Genomic DNA, 23,882 nt, shown 5'->3' with positions numbered 1-23,882 from the left:
ACTTGGGAACTGTTGTTTTTTAAAAAATAAACTGGTAATATGTTTTTGTAAATTCATTTACAATACATTTCTATAAGTCCCATCATATTCAGTAGAGTTTATGGCCATATCAGGCAGTACAGGATTATAATCTTACACTTCCATTTCACTAAAAGAAAGTTCTTTTAATCTGATAGGTGGAAAAGCTTTGATCATGTTAATAAGTAATGGAGATGGAAGACAAAATAAATTGGATTGGCAATTTAATTTGCACTTTCTGAACTAAAATGTAAACTAGATTATAATTATCCTACAATATTCACACTTTTACAAATTTTATTACATTTTCCAATTTAAAACATTATACGAAATGCCCACAAAAATTGGAAAAACTGTGTACAAAACTGTGTATTAAAATTATAAACATTTCTTGGAAAAAAAGGGATATAGTTAGGAAAAACATAACATGCATACATATATAATTTTCATGCTGGATTTACAAACAATTGAAAACTAAATGAGATATACAGTGGAATGAATCTGTGTCTGCTTAAATGTCCATTGCTAAACACAGTTCTTCATAATTATTTCTGCTGTGCAAATGATAGGAAAATAGGAAAAAGAAGGTAGGCTGGGTCTGCTATTTTTGGCATAACAGTTCTTTTTTACAATACTGTATCCACCCAAAAGGAGGTTGACCTGTTAATTGGCAAGGTAGTTTTATAAGTCCTTTATATTGTTTTACATGTACTGTTTTATATACAGCAGAACAGGTAGACTACAGTAGACATTGTTGAAAAAAGTTGTAAATGCTGTTTGTTAAGGGGGCAGAATACATATCAAGTAAGCCAAAATCAAATAAAACAAGAGGGACAAGCTCCTACAACACTTTAAGGGGAACAAAGATGACCACTAGTTCCACCCTCTTCTTGCGGCCTTCCACATGTAGATAGTTATTGCTTACAATGGGAGGGCCTCCTCTGACTATGGAGGGCCTCCAGGTGAACAAGCACTCTGGAAAATCCTCAGCTGGCGAAGCGTGCCCATGGATAGGGAGGCTTTCCTTTGCAGATACTCAGTCTTTATAAATGAAGGGAATGAAAGAAAAATGAGGTTCCCATGCTATCTGAGCATACCTACTGGGGAAAAGTAGCCACTGAACTCAGTGGAACATTCTACAGAAGAAGCTTATTTATTTCCTTGTATTTGCAATCCAGCCCTCTCTGTCAATCAGATCCCTTTCTGCATGCAGGAAAAAAAAAAGAAACATTCAATATCTCAGAGATATTGAGTTTCTACCTAAGCTTACATGGAAAATGCTAGATTAAAAGAAAGAGTCTCTGAGCAATTTGCATCAGTCCTTTGCCAATCTAGCAACACATTCTAGCAGCTGGAGCTACTTTTTCTTGGATCATGGAGGGACTGATGTAAGCCTGTGAAATAGCTGTTAGACAAAATAATCTAGGATACAAAATAATAGGACATTCTTCTAGCAGCTCAAGAATGATAATGCCTTCTCGCCCTTGCTCTCTTTTTACATATATATTTTCTATATATAAATGTACTCCAATTTGGAGTAGTGGTTAAAGAACTAGACTAAAAGCCAGGAGATTGTGACTGCCTTAGGCACAAAGCCAGCTGGGTGACCTTGGGCCAGTCACTCTCTCTCAGCTCTAGGAGGAAGGCAATGGCAAACCACTTCTGAAAATCTTACCAAGAAAACTGCAGGCAGTGACCAGGAGTCAAGACTGATTCAAAGGCATAAAATAAAATAAAATAAATAAAATAAAATAAAATAGTGTGTGCATCTGCTTGTATATGTATATATATGTGTGTGTGTGCATGCACACAATGTTATAAGTGCAAAATGTTCCATGCACAAACTGTTCCATGAATGGAATAGATGGTTTCAGATGTTCCATGGACATAACAAAATATACAAGCTTCAAGTGTTTCAGGTGTCTTGTACTGGACAGAATCTGGAATAAGGATATGTTGCTTCAAGAAGAACCTAGAACACTTTTTAGATAAAGTTTTCTGCATGTTGCATTCTGGACAGCTAGGGGGGAAAATACCTCTTGCTCTCCTTCACGTAGTGGGGCCAAGCTGGATGAGTGTGGGAAGATGCTCTGAATGGCCAGTTTAGCCAACTGTCAGGTCATTCAATGAACAGGTTGGAAGCGTGGAGATGTTACCCACCTGTGAACTGCCAGTCGGCCTATTTCTAAACACAAGTCTAGCCCTCTTTTGAAAGAACACTAAATCCTTGTCCAAAAATAGCTTCGTTGACAGATTGCAGGCATGAAAAAGGGGAGCAGGGTGAACTGAGAGGAAACTGTCGGTATTCCTGGTGCATCTTCTATTTTCATGCTCACTTCAAGTTTTCTATACTGCCAACTAACATAATGTCATGGCAGGTTACACTAAAAGCATAAAACAGAATGAATAACATAAATAAAATTTAAAATTAACATAGCTTCTAAAATGCTAGCAAGAGGTCAGATCCCCCAATTCAGTAGGTAGTGTGTTCCAGAGGCAGAGATGAGTAGTGTGACAAGGCTTAACTCTGCCTGGTCATTACGTAAACTTGCATCAATTGTACTGTAGCTAAACCTTTTTTACAGATGGAACAGTCACAGTATTACATGCCGTCTCTGTAATTAGTCTTAGCTTTACCTATACAATCTGTCATGTTTCATCAGTTATATTCAGTACAATTAACAGGTTATGCCTGGCCACAATCACTTTTTAAGTGTTTGCCGTGTACCACCTATCAGTGTTACAGCACTCCTTAACACCTGATGGTTCTTTGAGAACAGAAGTAAACAAATTTTAAAAGTTATATCTCTGATTATTCAAATAGGGAATTATATGTAGCGTGTGGGGCTGCAAAAAAACAATTTGCAAATGTTTGCACACGTATCTTGGATTAGTATCTACTGAACACTGTGGAAATTACTTGAGGTAAAAAAATGCGTATGATTGTGCTCTTAAGCTTTCAGCATAGCCCACTGGTTCTCCTATTTTATATTCAAAGATTATTTTCTCCATCAAAACATAACTGGCTGAATAATTTTGTGAGCCTCTAATTTGATTCCCATTATGCTGTCTTTGTCAATGATTGAGTTAAATGCTGTGTGCAAACTGCTAGCCAGAAAGCTATTACTACCTGTACATTTCAAGTTTTATTCTTTGAATCCCCAAAACATCTCCATCTTCTGATACAAATAGGTTCAAATATTTTAACTCTGAGTTTTAAAAGGAAAGTAAAACAAATTGAGTGCCTAAGTATTTTGATGGTAGTAGATGATCATCCTATTTCACAGTAATATAGATGAAACCTAAGGAGGACCCAGAAGATTGTTCCAGAACTTCATTAGAGTTCTGTATACTAGACTACCATTCCTTTTCTCTTTTTATGCTGATGACAGAAACTCTTTTATTTTAATTTATAAACCTTCCGTTTGAATACATTGATCACTTACACCTCGAAATATGCTAAGGACAAAATGTGTAATTATACTCTGCCTTGAAGTGAACATCCTTAATTGTAATGGATTGAGTCACCAGAGATAGGCTTGTTAGAAGTAAGCAGATGCTTCATCATGGAGGTTTTGACTTTGTGCATGACAGGTATGGTAGAACTGTACACTGAATAAATTAGAAAGAAAAATCTAAAGGCTTTCTGAGGACGAGGTAGAAAAACAGAAGCCTATTTCACATGGGAAGAAAACCTGTGGGGAACCAACAGAATTTGGTACAGTAGTAGAGGGCATGGTTTGCACTCCCTATCTGGCATGAATGGATACTTACCTATAAATGCATAGCAAACAGACGTTTTGCTGCATTCTATAGCAAAAAGAACATTCTATTTATTTATCTGGCTCATCCTGATAGAAACCTCCATGCTTTTGAATCTTTTCTTGACATGCTTTGATACGACTACTGAAATGTAGTGTGTTATCATACACTTACAAATTACAGTGTGTTTTCAGAATAGCAGCCAAAGGCCCCATGAGCTCTTGAAGGATGCCTTAAATACGGAACCTGTCTTGATGTTTGTGCTCTTATTTATTTATTTATTTATTTATTTATTTATTTATTTATTCAAATCAGTCCTTGAGAAATGTATTATGCATCTTATATCCAAATAAAATTTGAGAACTCCTAGCAACAGAAAGAATTTAAGAGATGCAACCTGAAGCTACCATAGGAAAAAACCTGAAGTATTGGGTCAGCACAGGCGGTATCAGCCACTTTACATTAAAGCTGAAATGAAAGAGTACCAGAGGCATTTTCATTTGGCTTGAATTTACATCAAACTAGAAATATTCTTCAGCAGCCAGACAAGGCATGGAAGCTAAACAAGGTCCAGCATGGTTACTTTTTAGATGGAAGTCCACCAGAGAGTGTAGCCTAGACTCAGCCAAAAGTCAGTGTGTTTAATAAAAATAAATGTCATTGATTCTAATGGGTTTTTCATATAAGTATGCTTAAGTCTTTAGCCTCGAGAGAGAGAGAGAGAGAGAGATCAGTGCCCAGTAAAAGGGGGGGAGAGCAATTCATTTCCCTTCCTATTTAAGTTAGCATTTTATGATCATATATTCATTCCCACAATATTTAAATCAATTCTAACAATTTGTGTATTTATGGTGGCTCATCAATACTCCCTTCAGTTCATAACCATTGTTTCTGCAATTTGGGAGTCATTGCCTGAGGGGGGAAAATCACACTAGTAATAGCTTATTTCTTAAAATGTCTGAATATAATATATATTTATTCATTTATTCATTCAGTAAGTATAATTGTAACGATTTATAATTTATTCAAAATACAAATCGTCTTTATACCAGCACCTCAGCCTTATTTTCTCTTTTTAACAAGAATGTTCAGACAAGGGTGGTGCAAGACTGGTGCAACGAGGGAGCAAAAAGTGGATAAGTAGTTTTACCATTAAAAATTCCCTTTGCTAGGGCAGGGGAAAACATCATTAAAAGACAAATTCCTTTCCTCCTGTGATGCCTTTGGTGCATATTATTTTCTTGGACTAATGACTTTAAGGTGGCCTACCTTTCCCCTTTCTATTTCACCATCACAACACTCCTATGGAGTAACTTGGACTGTAAGCATGTTCGGCCCAAAATTGTCTAAGGATCTTGATATCTGACTGGGGATTTGCATTCAGGCTGTTGAGTCAACTGAGAAACCGTTGCCAGACTCCATTGTACAGTGAACAGGGTCACCCTTGTAAGGTGCTTTGGAATTTGAACTCTAACCCAATTTGTTGTCAGTGTTCTCCTTGCTGCCCTGACATCCTTTAGCTGCTTAAGGAGAATAGGCAATGGTGGCTCTAGGATGCCCAAATATAGTGGCCAGGGCTATTACTATTTTAATGGAAAAAAAACATCCATGTGTGCTATAGAACAAGGTTGTAATTGTGTGGATTGCCATCATTTACCATTTTTAAAAATAAGGTTAATTTGGAAGGAAGGAAGGGAGGGAGGGATACTATTGGCTCTGCTGTTGCCTCATCTAGTGGGAATGGAGAGAGAGAAGCCCTGAACATTTGTAGAAGTACGGAAGATGGCTTTTTCCCTAGGGAAAGGCTTGATTTCCCTGCTGAAAAAAAGGCAAATAGACATGAAAATCAATGGTCAGGGACTGATGGGCATGCCTACAGCTTGGAGTAAGGTCAGGAGCTCAACAGCAGCAGGGCAGGCCCCCACCCCTAAAGTTATCTTGGAACAATGTGCTGTCAACTGACCACACATCACAGCTTGTTAACTATGTGGTCATAAGCGATGCGGTCATAAAGTGCAATGTCATGTGACCATGCTGCTTAGCAACAGCAGTTCCAGCACTTCCAGTTGCCATTGTTAAGCGAATCCTACACCGTTATTAAGCACAACATCATATGGTCACCATTTGAGACCCCCCCATTCACTTTGCTTGTCAGAAGCCAGCAGTGAAGGTCGCAAATGGTGATCACGTGACTGCAGGATGCTGCAACGTCATAATTGCGAGTGGTTGCCGAGCACCCTGATCACGATCATGTGACCATGGGGATGCTATGATGGACACGACTACAAGGATTGGTCATAAATGTCATTGTTCAGCACTATAGTAAGTTTGAATGGTCACTGAATTAGTGGTCATTAAATAAGGACTATCTTTATACCATTTGGGATACCATTTGTCTTATTTATAAATGACAGCATGACACCTATCCCTAGTTTTGAACTGCTTTCTCATATTGTGAGACATTCAGGGCACTTACGTGGGAGTGCCAAATAGAAATTAAAGTAATAGCAATAATAATTCTGTTGGATTAATAAAGGGAGGGAATAAGTCAGGTGAAGATGATTTGTGGACTGGAAATGGCTCACGGGCTGCAGGACTGTCAACCTATTCTAGCTGAAAAATATACGTGGATCTAAGACATCTTTGTATCTGTCAAAACAAGTTAATCCCTAAACAGATGCAATAAAACCATTATTATGAAATATGTACTATCTTTAGCCTAATTAATATTGGTAGTGACCCTGTGACCCTGTTTAGGGCAACCTAACACTCACATCTATCTTATTTTTAAATATATTTTTAGAAGTCTTTAATTTTTCAAGATTACAAGATGACAACTCTCTCCCCATTCTCCCTGCTGCCTTCCCATTTCTTTTTCAACTTTCATTTCATTTAAGCTGCAGTCCTGTACCTATTTATATGGAAGTAAGTACTGTTGAAGTTAATGAGATTTCATTTTGAGTAGGTGTGTATAAGAATGCGCTGTTAGGCTACAATATCTTTGGAAAGGGCTGTATTTTCATAGTCTGTTTAAAGCTGTTAATCTTTTTTTTTTTTTTTTAAGTGTGAAATGAATACATGGCATTAATAATAATTTGGCAGGGCTGCTTAAACAGTACAAACAAAGCACAAGGTTTATGGGCTGCTTCATGAGCAGTGTGATTTCTAAGATATTTCTGTTATGCTTTTCCTGATAACCAAACTCCATTATTAATCTATTCAAGCAGCCCTTCTTCAGCCACTAACCTTGCACTGCAGACATCAAGTGTTTTCCAGCTAAAGTGTTCCCATTACATTGGCACGGCTCTGAAATTAATGCAGTATTTTCTAAAATGGGGTAAAACTTGTTCACCTGTCATCTTGAATTGCAGTGCATTCAGCCTGCACGTTTTTAATAAGACATTAGAAAATGATCCTTGATACATCGTTTGCAAATACTCCTCTCACATGGTTTAGACTCGCCAAGACAATAATGGCATTATTTAATGAAACACCCAACCCAGCCTGCAGAAGTGAGAATTTTGGACAGCTGCACAGAGCTCACAAGAAGAGCAAAAGCCTTCTTGGCTGTGATGTCCTCATTATGGAGCTCCATGCTTTGAGGAGGCCAGACATCTTCAAGAGGTCAATGTGGAGTGTAAAGGTTACACTCTGTAGTAGTTGCTTTTCTTAGCTAAGATTTGGATTGTCATGTTTAAACCATGTTTCTTGTGTTAGCAGTAAGAAAGTCAGTTATACAGAAAGAAGAAAATTGTTGGGATTTGGAAGGCCCTTTGATATTATAATTCAGCTCAGATGACCCTGAGGAATGAAGCAGAAGGCAGATAACAAGGCATAGACTTGCATTTCAAGGAGAAGTGTGAAAAAGGGTCATCTTATCATAATATTAAAAGGAATGTCTATCCCTTATATAAATCAGAGTTGACAACAAGATTGAGATGCCAGTCTCAAGGCTAGGTCTGGCTGATTACCTTAGTGCTGATATAGAGTTGGGGGCTTTTCCTGCCTGTGTAATGTCATTAATTATGACCATTGATGCACCTTTTCTATCTCCTATATAATCCCTTGCCAATTTATTGTCAGTGTGCTTGGTATGTTGTAGGACATTTTAATACAGAAACTTTGTTTCAGATCTCCATTGTTTGGGTGATATTTTAGTGGATCACTATTTTTCCACAACATCAGTTCTATCAATTCTATCTCCTTTATCTAAGCCTTGGGTTCTTTGGGGTGTGTTTGCAGTTGTGTTTGACAGCTTTGTTTTTCATTCTTTATTGTTCTTTATTTTCTTTTACTTCTGTAAGCTACACTGCATTTTTTAAAAGAGAAACACAGAAAATGAATCAACAACCACATCTGCATATTTATATCCCACAACCAAATCTAATGACATCTGCCGCTGAGAGACACCAACAATCTGGTCAAAGTAGGAATTGATAAACCGTAGTCTGTTAGGATTAAGTGGCACCTGACATGATATATTGAAGTTTCTAGCATAGAAACAGCTAGGCCATATTACTTCTGTCACTTGCTGGAGACTGACAGTGATGCTTTCTCAAAGAAAACACTTCCTTGAAATATTGTTAATTTTTAGAAAAGATATTAAATTACACTCTGTATCAGCAGTCTTGCAGACTGCATCTCCAACTCATTACAATGCTGTCATTCCAGTCAATGTAGCTTTCAGTTACAAATGCACCAAAGACATTATGCAATTTTCTTCCCCATAAAAATAAGATCCAATTGACTAAACACAAACCACAATACTGGGTACTGAGCAGAATAACATATTCTTCATCAGATGTAGGAGTGTACTAGGGAGATGGCAACATCAGTATTCACATCCTTTTCTATTTAGAAACAAATTGCCCAAAATATCATGGATCTCCATTCTCTTGGGAGTGGGGGTGGCTTGAAGTTCCAGTAATAAAGAGGAGTTTGCTAGAAAGGAAACATGGGTAGAAACGTTATAAACAGAAACTTTTCACCCTGACATTCAAGAGCCAAATCATATCAGTGCTATAATGATTTGGCATTAACTGCTTTGATAGGATCGCAACATCTTAAAAAACATCTATCTATCTATCTATCTATCTATCTATCTATCTATCTATCTATCTAAATATCTATCTAAATAGTGGATGCACTAAGATTGCAAACTTGCACTTTTTTTTTTATAAATAAAAACGGGAAAAGCAGATTAATGGGAGGATCCTAACAGCCTTTTGAAGTAGACCATGTCAAGAAGCAGACATTAAAAGGGATTCCAAGAATGCTGTTTTATTGTTGTAAAATATATTAAGAGAATCTTGAAAGCCCATCCAAAATCTTCACTGACCCTTTTTTAAAGGACAACAAGGTCAAGATGAGGCTGTCCTGAGTCTCTTTCTCATGCTTCTACTTTCCCAGCTGAGTAACTGTTTTTGTTCTCCTATCTCCTTCTCAAGGCCAGAACAAAATTCTCCTACAGACCCAGTGGAATGACCTTGATTCACGTAAGCGGAACTTCAGCTCTTTGTAGATGCTTAACACTTATTTTGCATGTCCAGTGTCACTGAACATCATCAGAAGTGCAGAGCTGAAGGCCAAGACTTCTACATCTATATGTGGATGCCGGCCAAAGTAGTAGTAGTAGTAGTAGTAGTAGTAATATTTATTTATTTAACAATACTTATAACCCACTCAGGGTGGTGTACCCCATCAACCAAAATGGCACAGTAGCAATGGTAATAGTGATAAATAAACTGTATCAAAATGAGTATCAAAAACAAAATAATTTAAAACTTGGTAGTTTTTTAATACTGTTGTATTGATTTTTTTTTATTTTTAGATAATTAGATAATGCATTTGTTCTTGAAATAATGATAACTAGCGATGATATTAATATCATGTTCAGACTTTTGTACAGATTTCTAGTTATTTTTTAAAAAATGATATAATGAACCTAGCTCTGCAGAATGAATGAATGCATGAATGAATGAATGGAATAACGAACTTCAGATTTCATGACAATTGTACATTTTCTGCTTATTTACTGATATTTTATTCCTTTATCCACTAGGCTTCCCTTTTTCTTCTTTCTCCTTTTTGTACTTATTCTGCTTTTTTCCAAATATTTTAATAAATTAAAGAAAAAATGAACAAAACAACTCCCTCCGAAGTTAACCTCTCTCCCTTCCACACATACCCCAAAACAAGGAGAAAACCTCAAATAAAACCCCAAATATGTACCCCCTGTTAAGTTAGCTGAGATATTTACAAATATTTACAGTATGTATCTATCACTGGAGAGATTCAAATAGGTTCACACCAATGATTGCTATATCTCTTAGAGCTATCCTGCACATTAGGAAAGATGAATATGTTCTTAGAGTTGGCTTCCATTATTCCAGGCCATGTGGAACTGAGGGGAACTGAGAGGCAGAGTGGCTGATCTAAAAGATTTAGTTTGTCTGTGGCAGAAGTTTTGTTGGAAACACCAACTGTTTGGATCCGTAGCTTAGCAACAGGCATAGCAGCTCTCAAACTGAGGAAACCCCATAAAAATGGAACTGTCTTTCATCCCTTCTCTTCCACCTGCTCAGTCTACACATCAATTAAATATGAATTTGCCCCAGCTCCTCTCCATTAGTCACTGTGTACCACAGAGGCCAGCTTTCTAGAGTCAGAGGCTCCTTTTCTGATAGCGTGCTGAATGAATCTGGAATCTTATTCTTTCTTATGGCCTCAGAGCCAGAAAACATACCATACATCAAACATGTGCGTCAGATACATACACACACCTACACCTAACTTCCATAGATGTCAGTAAAATCAGCATAAAATACAATAAAATAACATAGCAATAATTATACAAATAAGAATATTTCTATTATTCTGATCACTAAGAGAGGTACTCTTCATCAGTCACTTGGGTGATGAATAGAAGAAATAGAGGCAGATGCTATTGTCCTATATTTATTCAATTCCAGTTCTAAAATCTTACCTTGGCCACGTAGGAGGCACTATCCCCTGCAATCCTGCAGGGGGCGTTATAAAAATTTCCCACAACATCAGCGCACATTCCCATATGGAGTCCCTGAGCCACATGCTCCTCTGTGGCTCTCTGTACAAGGAAATTCAGCTGCCATTCATCTGTCCCATTCTAAGGAAATACCCCAGCAGAGAGTACAAAGCTTATCTGTCGCATCTTCTGTCAGATGTGTCTTCCCAGGTTGCTCAATTCCATGCTGAATGAATGGACACTGGGGAAACATGTTGATAGGATCTATCCTGCTTTTTCTCACCCTTTAGAAACCAACAGATCTATTTAGAAATAATAACAATCCTTTAGCAAAATCTCCTTCTGTTCTAATAGGGCTTTGAGAAAGAGATCATAGAATCGTAGAGTTCAAAGGGACCTAAGAGGTCATCTAGTCCAGCTTCCTGCTCAATGCAGGAAACATTTCTTAAATATCCTGGTCACTCATATCAGCTTTATTTTACACTTTTATTTTCAGATCCAAATGATTCCATTTCCTTAAGTGTGGCCAAATTTTGTCATGGTGATATGTAAGATGCACAGCAGTTTGACTGATTTGTTTACCTAATGGTTAATCAATATCAGGTTTGTGTATGTATTGTGTTTTATGGACTGGTCATTGACTGCAGTAAAGATTCTTCTTTAGTCACGTTCTCTGACAGAGGACCATCCAGTCTTCTCTGAAACTAAAGGAGAACTCACCACAGCATGGGGTCACTTGCTCCACTGGCTGACAGCTTATTCAGTCAGGAAGTTTCCCTTGATATCTACTTACTTATTTGTTTAATCAATTTATTTAATCACTCAACTCAAAGATTACAATATCTAGCCCGAATCTTTCTCCATGTAGGTTTAATGCCCTGATTCTGGTCCTATCCTCCTATTTCTGTATGACAACCCTTCAGATATTTGAAGACTGCTACTACTGTATATCTTCCCCCAGGTCAAATATACCCAGATCCTTTAACTGCTTCTTGTATAGCTTGGTCCTTAACCTACTTGGTAGCCTTCCCCTGAACTCACTCCAATTTGTCACTGTCATTTTTGCCCTGAACTGGACATAGTGTTCTGAATGGGGCCTGGCTAAACCGGATTAGAATAATTAGTTCCCATGATTTGATCAATATGCTCTTGTTAAAGCATTTGTTTTTTTGAAGTTTCTTCACATTGGTGACTCATGTTTAACTCCACAATTTGCCATCATGTAGACAACATGTAATTCGCCTTCCCTATGTTTTGCTGAAAATAAGGGTTGTTTTTTAGTACTTAAAACAGTCTAGGCATGATGTAAATTGCAGATATTTGATAATGGAAATGAAAATTTCCATTCTCCTTCTCAAATCCATGCTGGAGGAGGAAGGGGAAGGAGGTTGTACTTCAAGACTTGTTCACAGAATGCTAAAATACTATTATTAATTAATTAATAAGCTTTTAATCGTGACCGATTCTATGGAGACTGCCTGGACGATTCCCTGCAGTTTTCCTGGCAAGGTTTTTTTGGAAGTGGTTTGCCATTGCCTCCTTCCTAGGGTGGGGCCCAGCTGGCGGTCACAGGAAATCGAGTCTCTTCCATTGTGTTGCGTCCAGCAACTGGCAACCAATTCCTGTTTTCCGGTGCAAGGCACCACCAGCGTTTTTCCTCCCACCAGGGAGAGAGTACCTATTTATCTACTCACTTACGCTTTCGAGCTGCTAGGTGGGCAGGAGCTAAGAGCACAAGATGGGAGCTCACCCCGCCGCATGGAGTTTGGGCTTGAACTGCTGAAGTGTCGACCATTTCTGGCCGGCAACTTCCAGTGTCATTAAGCTGCTGCGCCACCGCATCCCCTTCAAGAATAGAATAGAATAGAATAGAATAGAATAGAATAGAATAGAATAGAATAGAATAGAATAGAATAGAATAGAATAGAATAGAATAGGAATAGGAATAGGAATAGGAATAGGAATAGGAATAGGAATAGGAATAGGAATAGGAATAGGAATAGGAATAGGAATAGGAATATATAATAATAATATATAATAAAGTGATGCCAAAGTAGATTAAATTCATATATGACAACATACAGACAGGTTGTGCGCTTGCGCCCAAATAATGTTTTTAAAGCGAAGATTTATAAATATTAAACATATTGTCTCCAGAACTTATTTAGGCTTTACCGCTACTAAGCATAAACTACGAAAGCCCCATAGGCTTTTTTGTACATATGGGCTCCTTTAGTCATCTGAGATCCTATGTCCATCAACAGATTCCAGTTCTACTGGAATATGACTGCAAACCTGCTTCTGAAAAATCTTCCACCTAAAAATCAGCACTGAATTTTACTAGTAGCCTTTGTAATCTTCATTATTTCATTCACATAAGAAATGCAGCTGGGATACATGCCATAATTCAAAAAGTGGACCATTACATATGCTACTAAAACTTAAAATGGTTTAAGTGGACTGTTTCGGTGATCTTCTGAAACATTTTGAGAGATGAAACCTCACAAAGTTTCACTGTTCTTATGCAAGATCTCAGCATTCTCATGTGATAGCCTTCATATGATCCCTGAACCCTCTTCAGATTGGCTGATCTCATGACATGTTTGCAATTTTATATCTTAATTTTATTCAATGCTGGGACAAGGGCCTAATATTCAAAATCTCTGTGTTAATATATCAGTAAGATAGTGTGTAAAGAGGTGTTCCTTCAGGTTCTTGCTACTTAAAGCGATAGATAGATAGATAGATAGATAGATAGATAGATAGATAGATAGATAGATAGATACATAGATAGATAGATAGATAGACAGACAGACAGACAGACAGACAGACAGACAGACAGGGATGGATGGATGGATGGATGGATGGATGGATGGATGGATGGATGGATGGATAAAAATATAAAGCTTATTTAGAAATAATCATGGAGACTAATTCAGAATTGAGGTAACTTAGCTATGTTTGAGTAAACTTTATACTCATAGCATCTGAATTTGAACCAATTGAAGGAAATGAACTGTATGTACTGGATGCCCCATGTATAACATTTTACACAGAAATCTGTCGCCAATCAAAATATGCTGTCCAAGAAAGAATGAGGTTGCCAAGTAAACCAACAGTTTTAAAGGGAAGTAACTTGGTGTGTAATTCAATTAGGACAGAGCAATAAAAATGTTTTGGCCTCAAAGATTTATAAATCTACAAGTTCCTCAGAAACTGGGGCTTTGGGAAAGCCTTTAAAGAAGGTTTGGGTGAATGATGTTGGAAAACCTATTGATGAAAATGTTTGGAACAGAATACAGTCCACCAAACTCCTTAAATCTATATCTGCCAAAACTAAAGAAGTAAATCTCAAAATAATTCATAGGTAACATTTGATCTGTGTGAGATTGCAACACCTCTAATATAAAAAATCAACTTATGCTGGAGGGAAAACTGTGGATAGATTGTTGCATTCAGGTATGATGGCAATGTTCATCCATTTAAAAATTTTGGACTGAATTTTTTCTTGTATATAGTAGGACTATTCAAAAAGAAATAACTCCATGCCCCATTATTATCTCTGTTATAAGTAATGACTAGCATAAAGAACAATACATAAAGGTAGTCCTCGACTTACAACCATTTGTTCAGTGACTGTTCGAAGTTACAGTGGCACTGAACGAATGGTGGTTATGACCAGTCCTCAGAGTTCCAGACATCCCAGCACCCCTATGTTCATGTGATAGCAATCTGGGCACTTGGCAGTTGGCTTGCACTTATGACCAGTTGCTGCGCCCCATGATCATGTGATTGCCACTTGCTACTTTCCCTGCCGGCTTCCCCAGAAAGTCAATGAGGAGGCTGGCAGGGAAGGTTGCAGGTTGCTGGGTAAGTCTCTCCCACCTGTGTACCCTCCCTCAGCCCCATTGCACTCACATTGCACCACCCACTCACGCAGCCCCACACACCCTCCCCGAGCCTCACTGTGCCTCCCTCACAACCCCTCGCAACCACCCTCATGCACCCTCCACAAGCTTTGCCACACACCCCTCTCACTCTCTTGCACCTCTCCTCACCCTCACACACCCTCCCTCCCTTCTGAAGCCAGCTTGAACATCTGGTAAGATCTTAAGGAGAATCTTGCCAGCATGAGGGATGAGGGCAATTGTGCAGTAATTGGAGGAATCCTTGGAGTCACCCTTTTTTGGCAGTGGAATGAACACTGATCATTTCCAATCCTGTGGCCATGTGTTTGTTTCCCAAATTTTCTGGCACAAGGCTGTGATGGTTGCAGTGGTATAGGCCTCAGCAATTCTGCAGGGATGGTATCGACATGAATAATAATTTTCAAAGTACACATGTGATCTCTTTGAGGAATAAAATATTTTTTCTTTACTGTTTCTTTAAAATTTCTTTTTTTTAAAAAAAGAATAAAATAGAGAGAAGTAATAAGATAATATTTCTTGTGTGTATATGTGTGTGCATGCGCACATAAATGCCAGCAATATAAATACTGCTCTCACCCAATTATGATGATTGATGCAAGGTTTTATTTAACAAGGCATGTACACCATTATAATTAAATAAGTGTCTGCAGCAAGGTATCCATAAGAGTTTAGGCCTAGTGCAAGTAAGAGCAAGAACATTTACAGGAGTAATGTCAGGCAAGCCAGACTAATTTTTTAAATATGCATTTTTGTAAACATAAATTGAAAGTTCATTAAAAAGGACAGGAAAGAAAAAGACCTGGTGACAAAACATAAAAGTTATATTGATTGATATAGTGTAATTCTTATAATTCTGGACCAAGTTATCTCAATTACATGCATATAGCCAATTGTGGTGTTTTGCAAGATGGATGTTTAAAAAGGGTATGGTTCAGCTACCAAAAAGCAGCATATTTTGGTTCAAAAAGGTAAGGTAGATTTACCAGGCTCAATAACTTTGTAACCAGATCACAAATGGAAGGGCTGTTTATGAACACTTACACATTAGTATCCAAAAATATAAACTAAAACTGCAACCTACATGATAAAACAAAGTAAACACAGTAGTTAAAATAGCCACTAAATAGTCCAATGAAATGACCTAGAGCAGGGTTCCCCAAAGTGGTCAGTATTGATCCCTAAGGGTTGATGAGACTATCCAAAGGATCAGTGTTGTTATTATTCATAGTACTATTAGTTAAAGTAATTAGTTAAATTATTTTCATATAATAAATATTTTGGGTTGATGAACAATCTGAAATTTCATGAAGGGGTCGACAAGCTGAAGAGTTTGGGGGGCCCTGTTCTAGACCAAGGTAGACAAGGTAGATACCTTGTATCTAGACAAGGTAGATACGGATCTTTTGGACCTTACTTCTCATGTGACGCAGCTAGCATATTCAGTGTACTTAAAAATTTCAGGAAACGTAGGTCCCCCCCCCCATTTTACATAGAAATAAATAGAATATGTGCAGCCAGAGAGATGTATTCTTCACACAATGGTTAATTCACAATAGTTAATTATGAGAAACAACATAAGGATGAGCAAATAATTCTATTTCAGATCAGTGCCATCTTTATGCTCAAAGTAAGTCAGTACTACGTCTCTTCTGCTATATTTTTGTATTTTCTATTTATGAATTTTTGGAAAATCAGCTTTTATGCATTTCAATATATATTAAAAAATAGCATTTTAATGTGTGTCCTTTCAAAATACATATCTGATTTGTATTTGACTGAGATTGATATAATGACATTCAGAATTCTGCCAGAACACCCAATTTTTCAGCCAGATTAGTCTGCTAGTTGCAGATCATGTTGATTCACACTGGAATCTGAAAAGACCAAAAACCTGATCGGTGAACTTAAACATTTGCTCCTCCCCTTTCCCTGGTGCATGCTTTCCTGTTTGTTCTCCCTCACCTAACAATTAAAATGTTTGAAACATCCAAATGTATTTTGAACCATTTTCCAAATTCCAACTGTGAGATAGCATCAAACCAGGGTTGGTAATCCTGGCTTGGAGGGATCATTCAAAGCGTGTGTTGCTACAAGTCAAATAATTGCTTGCAGTTGTCAGGATGTCCTCTTGTAATGCAGTGGTATCAGTGGAGTTTCTTTTCCTTTTTAGAAGTTCACACATACTGCATAGAAAGCTTTGACACGGAATGAGAAATTTTAGTAAAAGGGAGCCATTTAATTAATTTCTCATCTTGCAAATTATTTTAGAACAAGGAATGTGACATCTGAATGTGACCACCGTGCATCATCTCATCAAGTATTAAATTCCAACTTGTTTTTCTGCATATAATTAAGGAGTGTTTTCACATTCTTAAAGTAATGGGCTTCCCCCCTCCTATTTTTCAACTCTCCTGACAAAATCTGGACAGTTGGCAAGTCTAATTGTTTCGCATGCTTTTCCTTTAGAGGGAATTCTGCAGAAATCAAAAGGACTAGCTAGGTCAAAAGTTAACCTCTAGCATATCTTCAGCAGCTGAGCAGATGTATCGGTCCAAAGTAGGAGGAAATGACTGATAAATCCCAAATTGCTGTACTCAAGGTCACAAAGAGGTAGCATTAATCTCAAATCCAACAGTGGCTAGAAAGAATGGAAAAATCTGAATGTGCAAAACATTTATTTTAAAAATCAGGAAAACATCCTATGCATTTGCATAATACTTGTTTTTAGATGAACAATTAATGCAAAAGTTAAACATACAATCCTTCCCCCTCAAGATTTTAATTTACTAAATATTTTAGAGACCAAAAGGAATAAATCTCAGATATTATCCTGCTAAAGAGCTATCTTGGTCAGAATACGTTGTGTGAATCTATTCCAAAAGTCTCTATCACTATTCCTTATGCCAAAACAGAATCTTTTGGTCTTGGGGGAAGTCTTAAGTCATAACTAAGAGACCCATAGCTCTCTAATCCATCAGCAAGTTCTTCTGGCAAGTTACTTCAAAATCTATGAGATTGCCGAACAGGAACATTAATTGAAATTCAGAGTTAATAGTTCAAATTAATTAATCCTCCTTAAATATTCTCATTTTTTACACCCACTGAGCCATTATTTTTCACATCTCCCAGAACAAAAGCAAAACAAGCTCACAGGGCATCAGTATGGGCAAGCTACACTGATAATGCTTTCAGATCACCTACAAGGCATCCACTGTAGATGATATTTCAATGTACCAATCAACTGATGCTTAGAAGTACTTCAAGACTGGATGGTCATCTATGTAATGGAATGTTGTTATGAAGGCCACGCTCAGGGAGATAAGTGTTTCCTTAGCCCCCAGTAGGAGCGTGGGAAGTTTAAGAAGATGAGACTGGCACCACCCTAAGGAATTCACGGTGTTGTGGCTTGCTGGCTTGGGAACTTAGGTTCGGCCTGGAGAGATTTCTGTCTTGAAGTGGAAGCTAATAAACACAACAGAACTGTATTTGCACTGTCTCGTGGAGTTCTTTGGGCTGAACCTGACATCTGTCAGAGATGCTTTAGCAGGTCTTGCACTTAGCAGGGATTTAGACAAGATGAACTCTGTGGTTTCTGCTAATTCAATGATACTAAAAAGCAAGTTGAGAAATGCAAATTACAGCCAAGACAATTATAGAAGAGAAGGTAAAGACTTCCTTAAATCAAATTTGACTCCAGATGTCCATATAAGGTTTTTGTTTGAAATATAACAATTTCTTTCTTTCTTCTGGGACTTTTTCTCTTGGCCACAGCTGTGAGATTTCCTGGTAGTGTCACATTCTAATACTATGCATGTAGCTTTATCAAAATAATCTAAAATCATAGGTGCTGACCTCTGTTGTGACAGTAATATTTGCTTTCAATATTAACTAGACCTGTTTCAGTTGGGTTTCAGGTCAGGACTGCAATGGTCATGCTAACAGATGACATGGATAGAGGTAGTGTATCCATCCTTGTGCTTTTCGTTTCACAGCAACTTTGGATACATTGACAATGTTATCTTTATGGGCTGGCTCCTGGGGGTGGGAGCAGGAGACACGATTTTACAGTTGTTCTCTTCCTTGTTTTGGGGCCAGTTTCAGTCAGTGTTGGTTGGCTAGGGAGAGGTCACTCCCCAAGTGCTCCTTTGTGAGATACCACAGGGTTTGACTCGCTCTCCCCTCTTATTCAACATCTACATGAAACTGCTAGGTGAGGTCATTTGCCAGTTTGGGGTTGAATATCATCAGTACACTGAAGATACCTAATTATATTTTTCAACCCCACTTCAATTCTACCAATACTGAGTGGTTGTGGATGTTAGAGCCACCTAGATCTGGAATGATTCCATATTTAACCATAGATGGAGTAGCACTTCCCCATTCAAGAGTGGTGCACAATTTAGGGGTCTTCCTGCTCAATGAGCAGGTGACAGTTGTGGGCAGGAAGAACATTGTACAGCTTCACCTGGTGTTCCAGTTGCATCCTTTCCTAGATTAGAAGGCCCCTCAGACACTCATGCCCTAGTCACCTTACAGATGGATTACTGCAATGCATTTTACATGGGGCTACTCTTGAAGACCACTAGGAATCTGCATCTGGTCCAGAATGGAGTGGCATGAACAGTGATGGGCATGCCTCAGTATGCCCATGTGACACTACTGCTTCATGAGCTGTGCTGGCTGACGGTTTGCTTCTAGGTACAATTGAAGGTACTGGCTATAAAGCTCTACAGGGCATAGGGTTACATGAGAGACAGCCTCTCCTGTGTTGTCAACCTGGTTGGTTTGATCTAACAAAGTTGGCATGCTCTAGGTTCCTTTAATTAAGCAGTGCCATCTATCAGGACCCTGGAATCATGCCTTCTGTGTAGCAGCTCTTGCCTTCTGAAATAACATTCCCCCTGAAATCCAGGTGGCTCCCACCTTGATGGTATTCTGGAGGGCCTTAAAGACCTAGCTCTTCTCCCAGGCCCTGAGCTAAGGTGGTTGGAGCAACTTGCTGCATTTATGGTGTCTGTTATCCCTGACTGGATTCACCTTCTCATTTACATGTTGTATGTTCTATTTTGATTGTATACATGTTATTTTGTTGTGATATTTTGAGCCACCCAGAATCGATTGGAGTCAGGTAGCATGTAAGTCAAATGAAATAAATAAATAAATATTGTCTTATTTTGGATTGCATCCAAGCAATTCACAAAGCAGAACAGGCCATATACCAAGATTTTTCCTTAAAATTGGTCGACTTTCTTGTTTTGAAAGAACAACTTTCCTCATTAAAATTATGTTGGTCTACAAATAAGACTCAAAGGAACAAACACAGAATACAGTGTTTTAAAACTGACAGCACTATGGAATGTTCTAAAGACATTCACAGATGCAATGTTGCACAGATAAAATGTTCTAAAGATAAACACTGGATTCAAATTGGCTTGTTGTTCTTTAGTCGTTAAGTCGTGTCCGACTCTTCGTGACCCCATGAACCATATTGCGCCAGGCCTTCCTATCCTTCACAGCCTCCCTGAGTTTGTTCAGTTTCATGCTCATTGCTTCAGTGATGCTATCTAACCAACTCATCCTCTGCCGTCCTCTTCTCCTTTTGCCTTCAATCTTTCCCAGCATCAGGGTCTTCTCCAAAGAGATCTCTCTTCGCATTAGGTGACCAAAGTATCTGAGCTTGAGCTTCATTATCGATCCTTCCAATGAGCAATCAGGGTTGATTTCCTTTAAGATTGACTGGTTTGACCTCCTAGCAGTCCAGGGGACTCTCAAGAGTCTTCTCCAGCACCACAGTTCAAAGGCATCAATTCTTTGGCGCTCAGCCTTCTTTATGGTCCAGCTCTCACAGCCATACATTGCTACTGGAAAAACCATAGCTTTGACTATGCGGATCTTTGTCGGCAAGGTGACATCTCTGCTGTTTAATATGCTATCTAGGCTTGCCATAGCTTTCCTCCCAAGGAGCAAGCGTCTTTTAATTTCATGGCTGCAGTCTCCGTCTGCGGTGATCTTGGAGCCCAGATAAATGAAGTCTGTTACTGCTTCCATTTCTACCCCTTCTATTTGCCAGGAATTGAGGGGTCCAGATGCCATGATCTTAGTTTTTTTAATGTTGAGTTTCAAGCCAGCTTTCGCACTCTCCTCTTTCACCCTCATCAAGAGGCTCTTTAGTTCTTCTTCACTTTCTGCCATGAGGGTGGCATCGTCTGCATATCTGAGGTTGTTGATGATTCTCCCTGCAATCATAATTCCGGCTTGTGATTCTTCCAGTCTGGCATTTCTCATGATGTACTCTGCATATAGGTTAAATAAGCAGGGTGACAGTATACAGCCTTGTCGTACACCTTTCCCTATTTTGAACCAATCGGTTGTTCCATGACCGGTTCTAACTGTTGCTTCTTGGCCCGCATACAGATTTCTCAGGAGACAGGTAAGGTGGTCTGGTACTCCCATCTCTTTAAGAATTTGCCACAGTTTGTTGTGATCCACACAATCAAAGGCTTTTGCATAGTCAATGAAGCAGAAGTAGATATTTTTCTGGAACTCTCGTGCTTTCTCCATGATCCAGCGAATGTTGGTGATTTGATCTCTAGTTCCTCTGCCTCTTCGAAACCCAGCTTGTACATCCGGTAGTTCTCGGTTCATGTATTGCTGAAGCCTAGCTTGTAGGATTTTGAGCATAACCTTGCTAGCATGTGAAATGAGTGCAACTGTGCGATAGTTTGAGCATTCTTTGGCATTGCCTTTCTTTGGAATTGGAACGTAAACTGACCTTTTCCAATCCCGTGGCCACTGTTGTGTTTTCCAAACTTGCTGGCATATTGAGTGCAGCACTTTAACACCATCGTCTTTTAGTATTTTAAATAACTCAGCTGGAATACTGTCATCTCCACTAGCTTTGTTGTTAGCAATGCTTCCTAAGGCCCACTTGACTTCACTCTCTAGGATGTCTGGCTCAAGGTCAGTGATCACACCAGCGTGGACATCAGGGACATTAAGATCTTTCTTGTATAGTTCTTCTGTGTATTCTTGCCACCTCTTCTTAATCTCTTCTGCTTCTGTTAGGTCCCTGCCTTTTTTGTCCTTTATCATGCCCATCTTTGCACTAAACGTTCCTTTCATATCTCCAATTTTCTTGTAGAGATCTCTAGTCTTCCCCATTCTATTGTTTTCCTCGATTTCTTTGCATTGTTCATTTAAGAAGGCCTTCTTATCTCTTCTTGCTATTCTCTGGAAATCTGCATTCAGTTGCTTATATCTTTCCCTTTCACTCTTGCTTTTTGCATTCCTTCTTTCCACAGCTATTTGTAAAGCCTCATCAGACAGCCATTTTGCTTTCTTGCATTTCTTTTTCTTTGGGATGGTTTTAGTTGCTGCCTCCTGTACAATGTTACGGACCTCCGTCCATAGTTCTTCAGGCACTCTGTCTACCAAATCTAATCCTCTAAATCTATTCATCACCTTCACTGTGTACTCACAAGGAATATGATCTAAGTCATACCTGAGTGGTCTAGTGGTTTTCCCTACATTCTTCAATTTAAGCCTGAATTTTGCAGTAAGAAGCTCATGATCTGAGCCACAGTCAGCTCCTGGTTTTGTTTTTGCTGTCTGTATAGAGCTTCTCCATCTTTGGCTGCAAAGTATGTTATCAATCTGGTTTCGGTATTGACCATCTGGTGATGTCCATGTGTAGAGTCGTCTCTTGTGTTGTTGGAAAAGAGTGTTTGCTATGACTAGCTTGTTCTCTTGACAGAACTCTATTAGCCTTTGCCCTGCTTCATTTTGTACTCCAAGGCCAAACTTGCCTGTTATTCTGATTACTCCTTGACTTCCTACTTTAGCATTCCAATCCCCTATGATGAAAAGGACATCTTTTTTTGGTGCTAGTTCTAGAAGGTGTTGTAGGTCTTCATAAAAGCGGTCAACTTCAGCTTCTTCAGCATCAGTGGTTGGGGCATAGACTTGGATCACTGTGATATTGAATGGTTTGCCTTGGATACGCACTGAGATCATTCTGTCGTTTTTGAGGTTGTACCCCATTACTGCCTTTCCCACTCTCTTATTGACTATAAGTGCAACTCCATTTCTTCTAAGGGTTTCTTGCCCACAGTAGTAGATATAATGGTCATCCGAATTAAATTCACCCATTCCCGTCCATTTCAGTTCGCTGATTCCCAAGATGTCGAAGTTCAATCTTGTCATCTCATGTTTGACCACATCCAGCTTGCCTTGGTTCATAGATCTTACATTCCAGGTACCTATACAATATTGTTCTTTACAGCATCGGACCTTCTTTTCGCTTCCAGATACATTCACAGCTGAACGTCCTTTCGGCTTTGGCCCAGCTGCTTCACTCTTTCTGGAGCTACTTGGAATTGCCCTCCGCTCTTCCCCAGTAGCATATTGGACACCTTCCGACCTGAGGGGCTCATCTTCCGGCGTCATATCTTTTAGCCTTTTAACATTGTCCATGGGGTTTTCTTGGCAAGGATACTGGAGTGGGTTGCCATTTCCTTCTCCAGTGGACCACATTTTGTCAGAACTCTCTGTCATGACCTGTCCGTCTTGGGTGGCCCTGCACGGTATAGCTCATGGCTTCACTGAGTTACACAAGCCCCTTCGCCACGACAAGGCAGTGATCCATGAAGGGGTCAAATTGGCTAGCAAAGATCTAACTTATCATTGCATCTTTAGTATTTTGCTATATAGCATGTTCATCTTCTAACCATTAAATGTTGACAGTGTTATTCTTGCTGTCATTGTTTAAAACTTCAACATCAGTAAAGCATTTTTCCCAATACAGATAATAGCTTTAAATTAACAGTATTTACCAAAAATCACAATAAGGGTCTTCTTCTTTTCTGCTGTGGTCCTAACAATTATTGGTGTCTTTCCCCCAGTACCTACTATGTGCATTTGTTGCATATGTACTTATTAAAAGCAAAGTTAATCTCACAATTTCAATGAGAGATCTAAGAGCTGTTGATCATAATGGGGCCAATTATACCCTCTTTTGAAAACATATATTTTCAACTCTCCAAAAAGTTTGGGACTGATCTTGATGAACTGTATCCATTATTTCCAGAATTAATACCTTATGTGAATATCATTTATCCAAGGTAATAAAAAAAAATCCTGACTGATGCATTCATTAACTGGATCTCTAAAAT

General features: G+C 38.6%; 1 pseudogene; it reads right to left on the bottom strand.

The window, feature by feature from the left end:
- LOC103052217 (helicase senataxin-like) overlaps positions 1-23,882 on the bottom strand; it is a 57,601-nt pseudogene that overhangs the window by 24,789 nt on the left and 8,930 nt on the right.

The sequence above is a fragment of the Python bivittatus genome, unplaced genomic scaffold (genome assembly GCF_059951505.1).
Source record: "Python bivittatus isolate LINGU-HERP-01145 unplaced genomic scaffold, Pbiv_v1 ctg000700_np1212, whole genome shotgun sequence".
Classification (NCBI taxonomy): domain Eukaryota; kingdom Metazoa; phylum Chordata; class Lepidosauria; order Squamata; family Pythonidae; genus Python; species Python bivittatus.
This window is presented reverse-complemented; position numbering and strand designations above follow the sequence as displayed.